The following is a 12,313-nucleotide window of genomic DNA, read 5'->3' as shown; positions in this document are numbered from 1 at the left end:
AACACATACTTGACTCATCAACACGTTTTTCAGTCCCATTTGGCTCCCAGCTCTTAGTGTATGTTACCCTGCCTGAGTTATGAAGTCTCGACGTGACCTCTTGTATTTAGATACTCAATCTGGAAAAGCAATACCCTACACTTTTGATATCTAAACCAGGAGTCACACCTGGTTTATGCATTACAGTCCTGCATGGAGTGAGAGGGAGCCCGCTTTTAGCCCCCTCAAACAGCAACTTTAAAACTTTTCTAAGGATTTAACATGAGAAACGGTTATATTGTATAAATGTCAGCAAAACACCTTCCTTTGAAATTAGAAGAATATAAACAAGAAATAACTGAGTTGCCAGAAGACCAAAATTCAAAGCATGAAACCAATGAGGAAGCAAAATAAATAAAGGTCTGGTTCCTTTCTAATGAGCGGGTGCCCCTGCTGTGAAAACGCTCACCCCCAGGAGACACCCGCTTACCTGCTAACTCCTCAGCTTGGGAAACGGGGCTGCACTCCCTGCGGGGACTTAGAAGAAGTCATTTCTCTCCCTCAGCCATCTGCTTTCCTGTGTATAAAGTGGAGATGATCATCATTACTTTTACTGCCTTATTCATCTTGGATGATGGATTGCATGAGCACGAGGACTTTTATAGGCTCTGTTCCGCTTGTGCAGGGAATGTAACGTTTGAGCCTTTACTTTCCAGGCTGCCGGCTTCGGCACACGAAGCCCAGACTCCAGCCCCCACCGCACACCCCCCAAACAGGAGTAGTGTTGAACATGAGACGTGAAAGCGCAGCTCTGCCTGTGCAGAAGGAAGCTCTGCAGGGTCCCCTGTGGTTCCCCTTCCAGCTGTTTCCTCCAGAGCCACTGGGAGCAGAGTTTGTTTCCTGGCTCTTGTCCTCAGATGCCCTGACATCCAGCAAACCCTGACAGTTTGCACACAGGACCCACAGTTTTGTCCCAGTCCCTGAGCCAGGCATCCCTCCCAGGCCACGGCTGCTCCTCTGAACCTTTAAAAAGGTTCAATATTGCCCTGGGGATGCTGCAGGCAGAGGCGCAGGCTGTGTGTTTTGGCTTTTCCCAGCTGTTTTCCCCCACGTGTAGTTGCAGGTAGGCAGCATGATGTCTCTCCTCCCTCACCCTTGAGTGGCTTGGAGCCTCTGGCAGCCCTCAGTGGAGGGCAGGCAGCATCCCACACCTGCCTGCTTCTTCAGAGAGGGAGGGAAGCTGTGCCCAAGAGGTCCTGGGTAAAGAAAGTTTAAAAAAGGGCTTTTAGATCGTCGAAAATATGAAATATGTGGCACAATTCCTTCGTCTCCATTCTCTCCCAAGCATAAAGCGGATATGGGGCAAGCAGGAAAGCCCCATGCAAAATTCCTACATTCAGGGCAGGCCAATTCAGCACAGTGCAATTGCCGTTCGCAGTGAGGATGAGGAGCTGCCTTCGCTCCAGGTTAACCTCTCATCTGGACCGGCTAGGTCCAAACCTGGCTTTGCCCAGCCTCACCCAGCAACGTGTGGGTATGTTCAACTTTCTCATACGTGCTGACATCCAAGACATCTGAGTCATTAATATTTCTCAGATGTTTTGAGAGCCCCGAATGAAAACACAACAGAAAGATAGCATCCTTTCCCCATGAGGTAAGAGTAAAATCTCTGCTTGAGCTGTCCCGGAGGGAGCCTGCACGGATCTGGCCCTGGGGCATGTACCAGCGAGCAGCAGTGGTAGCTACTGCTGTGGACCCATAGGGGTCAGTTTATACCCAAAAAAAAGCAAAGTCAGGATTTCCTAAAGAATGTTGGTCAGTGTTTAGCAAAATTGCATGAAAAAAAAAAAAAGAATAATCACAAGTATTTTTAGTTTTAAAAATAGTTCTGTTAACTGAGGACACTGGCAAAAAATGGGCACTTTCTGCAGCCACAGTGACTGCTTTGTTTCCCATACAACAGCCTGGATGTCTTTGCAAATGCCCACAGACTCCTGCTGGTTTACCTTTCACTTTAAATGACAATTTGAAAGCTCTTCGCTGTGGTTGCCATCCTTCCGACCACAAAATACCTACAGTGGTCACCACTGGAAAGCCCCAGTGCTTATCGCCAGTGACCACACCATTTAAGGCCTGTACACTGCAATTTACTGCACGGCAGCAGGCTGGCAAGTCCATGCAATGCCCCTCGTGTCATGCCCAAGATACCACAACATCTATAATTAGAGCAGGAAATGCCTGTGGCATTGTGGTGAACACTACCAACAATTTCCCTTCTGCTGCTGCCTGCAAGAGGTTGCTGCTGACATACCCAAGGAATTATAAGCCTAGTTGAGTTGCAAGAGCAGTGGTATTTTCTCCATCTTTCTTCCTACTTCCCTGCCTGTACTGATGGTTTTTTTTCCTTGCTTTTCATTTACCTTAAGTGTGTCAGTGGACGGACCACCTTTTCATCCTACGGTTACAGCATCCATGACTGTGAGACCCCAATCCCTGATGGACGCAATGGCAAGATAACTGTTCTGTGTTAGCGACGTGCATCCTGCCTGTGAGGCTGAAGAACAAGCACTAACCATCCAACACAGCACAGCAAATCTGCTCTGCCAGTAACTCAGATTAAAACTGACTTCTATAGAGGCCTCCGGTGCATGTTGATGGACCCTGGGTGGATTGCAATGGTGTGGAAGGAATAGGTTATACAGGAGCACAACCTCATAGTATAAGGGTTATCCCTTGATTTCCTAGTTTAACATCTAGAAAAAGAAGAATTTTAAAAATATCTCAGAATATACCTTTTTCATAAAGATTAAGGCCCTACAGTGTGAGAGGAGCACTGTCTTGTTCTTTTACTTCACTTGAATGTTCTTCCCTATGTATAACCTACATCATCTGTGTTGAAAATTGCACGTAATTTCTATTTGCTTACTCCCAATGGCTATCAAGGACAAGTGACCACCACCTGCAATATAACAAACCTCTACCCATCAGAAGACCTTTGTTACCATTTCCCCTCGCTCCTGCTCTACACATACTCCATTCGTTTCCAGCTTAAGTAAATCCAGTTCCTTCAACCTTTCCTCACAGACCAGTTTTCACCCTTTTTGTTGCTCTCTGTCCACCACATTTCCTAAATGACAGTGCCCACAGCTGGATGTAGTGGCCAGGCAAGGCCCTTGCTGGCAGCAGGGAGCATGGGACAAGCGCCACATCACACCTCCCCAGTTCCTGCTGGTCAGGCCAGCCTGGAGGGAGGCACAGTATCTGCCCCAGGAGGACAGGCTGAGGGACGGCGGCTGGCTCAGCCTGGAGCTGAGACAGCTTTGGGGGGACCTAACAGCAGCCCCTAACAAGAGGGTTATGGAGAAGGAGCCAGGCTGCTCGCAGGCTGCTGCGAGGACGAGAGGCAATGGGCATTAGGTGAAAGACAAGAGTTTCAGACAGGATGTAGGGACATATTCTTTCCCCATGAGGACACTCAAACAGTGGGATGGGCTGCCTAGAGAGGCTGTCCGGCCTCCGTCCCTGGAGGCTTTCAAGTCCCAACTGGATGAAATCCTGAGCAACCTGGTCTGGTCTCACAGCTGCTCCTGCTTTGAGCCAGAGGTTGGACCAGAGACTTCCTCACGTCCCTTCCAACATGAAGTAACCTGTGGTTCTGTGATCCTATCATCTTCCAGATTACAAAATCAGATACATATGCTGTATAAGCCACTCCCCATAGAGAATATACATTTAAACCTAAAGCAGAAAGATGTTTTAAATAGGGCTCATGAAGTGTATAGGAGGACCTAGTTCAGTGCTGTATTCCCAGGTCAGTGTATGCTTGAAAGCAAAGGTTAATTCTGGTGAAAAGCCTGGGAAGTCAGAGAGATCTCATCGCTTTGAAATCTAGTCAATTAAAAAAATCAAAGTGGTTTCAAAGGTCGTGCCTGCCAAATGCCCTTTGCCACCATCAGTGGTTTCACAATCTTGTCCTCCCATTTTATTGCAGTATTTTCTCACCTTTATTGCATAAAAGACTTACTCGTGTGGTGGAGCACCAAAAAACCCTAAACAGCTAGAGAAAGGAGACAAGCAGTGAATCTCATTAAGCCCACAATGTTGTCGAGGGTTTGAAGTAAACAAACAGGAAAGATGTTTCCTTGAATTGCTTCAAGTTCTAGTACACTAAGGAGGCAGTTTTACCCATATTAGGTGAAATATTTTCAACTGGTGTTTCTTAAAGTGACATCTTGAACCTCTCACTGCCTACAAAGAGCACATCAGAGTCTGCAACAAGCCCTGGTTCCTGACTATCTTGGCAGTAGACCATGAAAATTACACCACCGCCTCTTCTACATAAACCAGAGTGTCTCATCTGTTTTGTAATTGCAGCTTTTATGAAACTTCACCACAACAGCACTGAGTGACTGCGCAGTAAACTGCTAAATGTCAGCATTGGATAACTGGAAGTTGTCAAAATCCTAGGTTAGGCTCAAAAGTCGATGCTTTCTTTTTACATTTTTCCCTGTGAGCAACAAACAGTGGAGGAAAGGGAAGCATCCAAAAAGTTTACAAAAAGTGAAACATAAATGTAAAATATTCTAGCGTCAATATTATTAAAATAGCATTAGGCTTGTATTTAAAAAAGAAAGTTGTTACAGGCGGGAAGCGGCGTGCCTTCATGCATGTATAAAACAGTGGGAGCAGGCATTACATTTCCCTCCTCCAGGGGCTGCCTTTGGGGGCTGAGGGAGCACCCCTGCTCCTGGATCTGGCCATGCTTCCTCTTCCCCCCTCTTGTTTGCAGCCAAGGCTTGGATGACCAAAGAGGCCGACTCCTGAGCTCTTTCCACGGGAGAGTCCAGCCTTCACTCTGCTCCCCCGGCCCCTCACTGTCATCTGGGGTTGGAACTTCCACCCTCTGGAGAAAACATCATTAGCTTTCCAGCATGTTTCCAGATGTTCATTATTTTTCTTTTTCTTTGTTTTTCTTTATGTAAGGGCTTTCTGAAAGGCACCTCAAGTTTTGGGAAGCCAGCTGTCACCCAGAAGAACTTACTGGTACTTAGCCCCATGCAGGTGAAGCAGCCCAAGAAGCATGACAACTACAATAAATTAATACCATACACTTCCTCTCCTATCCCCTGTGTCTATATCATCAACTTAAAACGCAGTCTCTTCACTGTACGAACTTCCTCTTGCTACACATTTGTACCATGCCTAAAGGAGCAGGATGCTGCCATCAGTCTGTCACATCTTGTGGGAGATGAACTTACATGGCTGCTTCCTCACGCTCTTCTGCCGTGGAGCTGCCCCTCACGCTCTTTGCAGGGCTACGCTGCAGCTCCCCACCTACCCTGTGCATCCACCTGTGAGCCCTGCCGTCCAGACATAGCATTGATATACCAACTTCTTGGAGCTGGTAGGGGAGATCCGAAAGGCAGTGGCAAAAGCACCTGAGCATGCGTCTCCTCGTGGGCCTCACAAGTGGCGTTGGAGGAGCCTGGATGAGAGGCACGCACAGAGGCACAGCTGCAGCCCCCCCTCCCGCTCTTTGGGCACCCCCCTCTGGGATCTGCCAGCAGCTGCCCACTCCTGGCATAGAGCTGGTGCAGAGACTCAGACACCAGGCCATGCCATGGTCAGTGTGGGAGGCTCTGGCACAATTTGTACTGGTACAAATTGTACAAATTAATTGTACAAATTACAAATTAATTTGTACTGGTACAAATTAAATGTCATGATTATCTGTTGCATGGATTACATACCATCTTACTTCCATATGTATAGATGTACACGTATGTGGGCATGCACCAATCTTCCATTCAAATCTCTGAATGTTTTGAAATACATGAATACCATGGAAAAATAAATATATGAAGCATAAATCATCCTTCAAGACCAGGTCTGTGGTTTTGCATATCCTCAAGCTCCCACTGGAGTCAAGGGAAGTTCAGCAAGCACAAAGATTGTACATTGTTCAGTAGATATTTATTTCTTTGCCTTCATTGCTGCGTGATGGGCTCATGTGAGGCAGCTGTTGGCTCTCCACTCCCAGTGTTTAGGCAGTAACAGAAGGGAAGCAAAACAAAATGTGGCCTAAACCCCTGGAAACACACAAGTAGATATAAACAGCTGGGATGGAAGAAACTCTTCTTTTCCGTGCCCCCACTGAGGTTTTATGGTCTTTGCTTCTCCCACAGAGGGATTGCTGGGTGAGAGAGATTGTGACCACCAGAGGATATATTTGAATTATTTGGAAGTCTTGCGAGGTTTGTATGCAAAACTGTTTGTCTAATTGCTGCAATTTGGAAAGCTGAAACTTTCCACGGCTTTATTTTTTCTTCTTCTAATGCAACTTCTTTTTCCTGACTTGAAGCCCTCATTTAAACATGCACGAGGAGCATTTTCTGCAGAGAGTCAACCGAGCACGCTGCAAATGTAGCACCAGGTTTCCAACAGTTCATTCTGGGGGACAGTATCTATGCCAGTAGCAGATCTCTTCCTGTCTCACATGAGCAGAATTTCTGTCTGACCCTACTCTGGGAAGGGACCAGGGGAAGCAGAGGGCCCCCATTCACACCTTAATCCACCCCACATGACAAATGCACTATTGCATGTGGCCTCTCCTCATCTCTACCATCCTCCTGATACGTCTATCTCACCATCTCCAAATTGGGGATAACGAACAGCAACCATTTAAACTGCTGCTCTACAGTCAGGCAAATTACAGCAAATTTTGGTTTTACAGGCAGTTATCAAAAAGCAACCGCTTTTACAGCAAAACTGTTCTTATTTTATGTGCCACTTTCACATTCTGGTTTTGTTTCCTCTCTCTGTAATTTACTCAGCAGGGGAGAAGCGTATAAATTTCCTGTGCATGCTCCCAGCAGTTTTTGCCCTTGAAAGCTCAGATCAGCAGGTAGCGACCTGGGGCTCCTCGGGATCAACACGGGAGCGGCAAAATCAGCGCCGGGATCTGTAGGAAGCAATGAAATAGCATTCACTTGGTAGGGGTGTAATTTAGGAAATCTCTCGTTGTCACATAACTTGGAAAATAACAACCACAAGACCTGCAATAAGCAAGAGTGATAGCAGCAGTAGATAGTGGTAGATTTACAATTCAAGTTCAAAAAAAAAAGGGGGGGGGGGTGCAAAAAAAAAGCGAAAAAAAAGCCCAAAACAGCCTTTCATTGTTTCCCAGGGCTGGTCTCTTGCAACTTGAAATAAAGTACTGGAGCAATATACTGTTCTCTAGGGGTTAATGTTACATTAATCAGAACTGACAAGCATGAAAATCATTCTTTGTTGTCTTTAAATTGCTAATTTAAGATTGAAATCTAAAACGCTTGAGCACTGATCGTTAACACTGCCGCTCAGACAAAACCCAAGTACAATCTTCTCTCCTATGGGCCACAACACAATTGTTTTACATTTGGTTGAGAAAACAAATGCAAAGTCTGTAACTAAATCCTAATGTATCGTTTAAGTGTTTCCATTCACAGGCTTTCTTTGGCTAAACTTCAACGAATTGTACTACAGTTTAATTGAAAAGCAGCATTTGCACAGGCATTTACATCTGAAGGCAGAAATACTGGCATTGTACCATGCGGTGCAATGGCAGCAATAATTCCCCAAAATCCAAATCATTTTTTGGCAGGTATTATTTTTTTCCAGTTGCAGAGGTATTTCAATGAGCTGATTCTCAGTTGAGGTGTCAAGCAAAGTCTGACATATTCGGTAACAAAAAGGTTATTTAATAAGCTTATTAAGGTTTAAAAAAAGCTATTAAAGGGTACAGTCCGAACTCAGCTCAGTGAAGACAGGCACCAGATAAAATCAAGGGGAATAACGCGCCATCAAATGTGTGGCTACAAAACAACAAAAAAAGTACGTAGTAGCAAAACAAATGGGACAAGCGTGTCCTCCTTCTGCCTCTTTAATGGAATTAGAGGTTGTGTTAGGGGCCAAATCAAGTCCAGTTTCTCTTGCCAGCTTGAATATTTGCAGGTTCAGGTCTATTCGCCGACACAGCTCCCACTGAAGTCCATGGACATATGCACTTGCAGATGAAATAAGCTGAAGCTGAATCTTCAGCTGGCTGAAGCAAACTCTGTGACCTTAACTCCAAACCCATCAGCGGATCTGAGTTGATGTGGTCCCTTGTGACAAGGAAGGAGGAACGAGGACAACTGTGACAGAGTCACACTCTATGTGACTGCATGGGTGCTCCAAGGGATGCTTGGGAGGGTGAGAGTAGGATGGGGGCAAAGCATGCTGTGCCCTTATTCTTCCCGCTGAGGAGCCAGTGAGCTACAGTAGCTGTGATAGCCAGCATCCAGAGCAAAGAATGACACATTTATCACATCCAAGCACTTCGCCTTTCTTTGCAATTACAGTAAAGCAGGGTTGAGCTATGCAGACGTACTTACCACATCCATTGACCTCGATGGGAGATCCATAGCAAATCTTAGGGCAGAACTTGCCACACAAAAGACGTGTTAAAGACACAAGCACTGTCATGCAGAACAAGCTCTTAGAGCAGAAGAAAAGGACTCAGCATTTGGCCAAGGAGTGGGGTCATGCACTGAGGGTGCTTTGTATTCTAGGGAGGACGTGGGACGATGGCTCTCCAGGCTCATGCAGAGCAAAGGCAGAAGAATATAGGGCTTAGGGAAAGAGAAAATTAATATAGGGTTTAGGGAAAGAGAAAATGTGAGAGATTCTGAGCACTCTCTCATCTGGCAGCTGGATCCAGAATATGGAGGTGCCTGCAGAGGAGGGCACTTATCTTTCCTTCTGCTTGATAGAACAGGAGTGTAAAACTGCCCTTGAATTAAGAGTTAATCAGAGCAACATTCCTTTGTTTGTTAACCCCAAAATCACTAAGAAATCTCCTTCTGGTGCCTAGACTCAAAGTCAGATCTAATGTAAGTATAACAAAATCAGATGTGCATCACGTTGCATGCTCCTTTGCAGCACCCCTTGTGTATAGTAGTAGAGCGGGTCCCAGTAGAGCAGGTGAAGAAAATATTGACAAGCGTGTTTTCACCAGGATATGTTGGATTCAGAGTCATAGGGGATGACTCCCAAATTTGAAAATGAAAAACATTTTTCACTGTACACTTGTCCTTACAAGGCGCAGTAGCAAGATTTGATTGACACACTTTTGTTGCATTAAATTCTGTCTCTTGACACTTCCAGTGCATGTTTAGTTGGTTTCTATGAAAGACTGGCAGGAATTTAGTCTAACAGTGGGACAAGAGGAAGAGGACCTGTCTGAATATTTTTAGTAACAATATTATTTTTAGTAACAATATTTGTGTTAGAGCTGGGACTCAGAAGCTCACCAGCAGCACAAGGAGAGCAAGCCAAATGCCTAATAATGAAAAGGAACCTTAAAGCCTCAGACCTTTCAGTTAAAATCAATAGCACCTGCCTAAACAACTGTCTGTTAAATTTTCACTTCTATTTCAAGCTATTCAAAAATGAGAAATAGTAAGGAAACAAACCCGAAGTGTCATTAAGCATTTTGGTGTATTTAACATTGTCAATAGGCCTTCAAAGCCCTGGGCCCAAATACTTCCTTACTGTTAAACCATTTTAGCCATGGGGATGGGTTTGTCTGCATTTGCCTGGCAAAGCCGATGTGAAGAAGTGAAGGGAAGTCGAATGGGAGGAAAAGGAGTGGAATAAGCATGGCATTAACCTTGACAATGACAATTTTCCCTCAAATCAGCATTAAAATGAGTATTTTCTGTTTTCTTTATTCTTATGCAGAAAAGTAGGGAAATGCTTGGAAAAATATCTAGTGATTCGTAATGTCATAGGTACACTTTACATTTCTGTTTTGTTTTTAAACCTGCAGATCATTTAAAGGCTCAGGAATCCTCCCAAACTTTCATCCCGTTTGTGAAAAATACATATTTGCAAAATATATCTTCTATGTTCAGACCCAGTCAAAGTTCAGTGAAGTGAGTAGGGGTGGGATCCAGTGCACCAGGCAGACACCCAAACCTAAGTATCCGCTCACAAGCTAAGTGCAGGATTCAACTGCCTAAGGATAAGTCATCTGTCACCACTGAGGGACCTGGGCTGGGGAGAGGTGCCCAGCCCCACAGGCAGCTCCAGGAAGGTTTGGTTCTTCTGCAGACCCTCCATCATGCCAGTCAGCCTCCGAGGATGCCTTTGGTGCCCATGGCCATCTCTAGGGACTATATTCAGGCAACTAAACATGTCTGCATTCCTGTTACAGCCAATGGAGATCCAAGGCTTGATTCAGTTGCCTACACGTTGGCATCTAAAGCAATACAAGAACCCCTAAGGCATCTGAGACATCTCCTTGGAGCTAGCAGATATGGCACAGGACATATAGGAACTGATGCCTTTCCAGAGGGGTAGCCTGAGACCAGGTAGGACATCCCACAGCCTCTCAAGTGGCATTAGATGTTCACAGAATTGCTTGAGCTCTTGGTCAGTGTATTCAAAGGAATCTAGAGATTGATTCATTTAACCAGCCATCAGCTATCTGCTTAGGGTCAACCCAAGGAGATCTCCAGTACTCAGTTCAGCTGTCTTGGCACCCAATACCTTTTGAGAGGCTATAGGCTACCCCATCTCGTCTCCAGCTGCTGCTCCAGAAGGGCACTACAGTCCTGTAGGTTGTGTGCCAGATTGGCCAGCCCTGTCTGAATGTCTCACACACCAGAAGTACCTCAGATATAACTGATGCAAGCCCCCGCCTCCAACTCGACTAGGAATTAAAACACCTAGCTTGTATGTAGACACCAACATGTACATGTCTTCATCTTGAATTGAACTGCAGCCCAAACTGAACTGCAGCACAGGCGCTGGAGAAAATCCTGTGTTATTTTCAGGGTCACACACACACAGAATTTCTCTTTGAGTCCTGAATCCGTTTATAGATAAATTGAAGTATTTTCTTTGTATCAAGAAACATGGCAACACAACAAATGCCCAGTGCAGATGTTGCATGAAGGTATGCATGCAAACATTCCCAAAACATGCAAATACTGGTGCGTATGTGTATCAAGCTTTTAGATTAGCTTTCCAATATTCTCCTTTTTATATGCTGTTTTAAAATGCTCCCACTGTTTTAGAAAAAAAAAGTTTCTATTTATCATCTAGGGCTAAACTGGAAACCATCTGGGTGCTCATATTAATCTATGCAACTTTGTGATTTATTATCATTCCCCTCATCCCATCTATTTTCTGTGCCTCAGACGTGCAATTAACTCCATATTGTCAGCCCCATCTGCTTATGTCTACACAGGACATGTCTGTACTGTCGTAAAAGCAAAAGAACAATTTCCTGATCACCAATATTGTCTTGCACTTTGAGGAAGCCAGTGAGCCTCCAGGAGGAGAAATTTCATATAGAAGCAGCTTGAACTCAAAACAGTTCCTGGTGCAAGCAGTGTGGATGCAGGCAGCTTGAGCCCAGAGCAGTGACAAATGTGACCTCACATCCGAGCAGTGTGGCTGCCAGGGTGACATCATACCCTGCAAGCGCCATGGGCATGCAGGGGCACCACTCCTAACTGGAGTGCTGCAAACAAGTAACAGCGGTCACATCAGCAAGAGCAAAAGGTGGCCCTGTATTTGTTTAAAGCTTGCTTTTCATTTCTTTAACTTATGTAAAGCTTTCTCTTTGTCTCTCCCTTTTCACCACTTCTGAACATTCAAACCACAAAACCAGACCCAAGGCAACACAAACCTAGTGGAAACACAGATGCACATGCATCCAGTCTTTACTGCTATGCTGTGCCATGTCAACTCTCTTTTCAGATCATAGAACCAGAGAATGGTTTGGGTTGGAAGGGACCTTTAAAGGTCATCTAGTCCAAGCCCCTGCAATGAGCAGGGACATCTTCAAATAGATCAGGTTGCTCAGAGCCCTGTCCAACCTGACCTTGAATGTTTCCAGGGGTGGAGATCTACCACCTCTCTGGGCAACCTGTTCCAGATAGACTCAGAAGGTTTGGTTAACCTACCCCTTTGTTGTTCTGGAGTATCAAAACCTATTACTATTTTACAAATCTGTTTATATTTGACAGAAATTTAAGATTTCAGACATTTGTAGAAGTTTAGATGCCTCATTCGAAATAACAGCTTATGATGCCTCCATCCATCAAATGGACTAAGTAAATATTTTTTCAGTTTTACTAATGCAGTAAGTGCACACAGTGTATATAATGCTAGGGACCATTTAAAAAATACATTAAAACTATTTGCCATATTGGAAAGGTTTTAACATTTCCCCTCCAGAGAATGTTTTTACACATAATAGGAAGATATGAGGTTACATTATGTTTAGGGATTTATTACATTT

This window comes from Ciconia boyciana, chromosome 1, assembly GCF_034638445.1.
Source record: "Ciconia boyciana chromosome 1, ASM3463844v1, whole genome shotgun sequence".
Classification (NCBI taxonomy): Eukaryota; Metazoa; Chordata; class Aves; order Ciconiiformes; family Ciconiidae; genus Ciconia; species Ciconia boyciana.
This window is presented reverse-complemented; position numbering follows the sequence as displayed.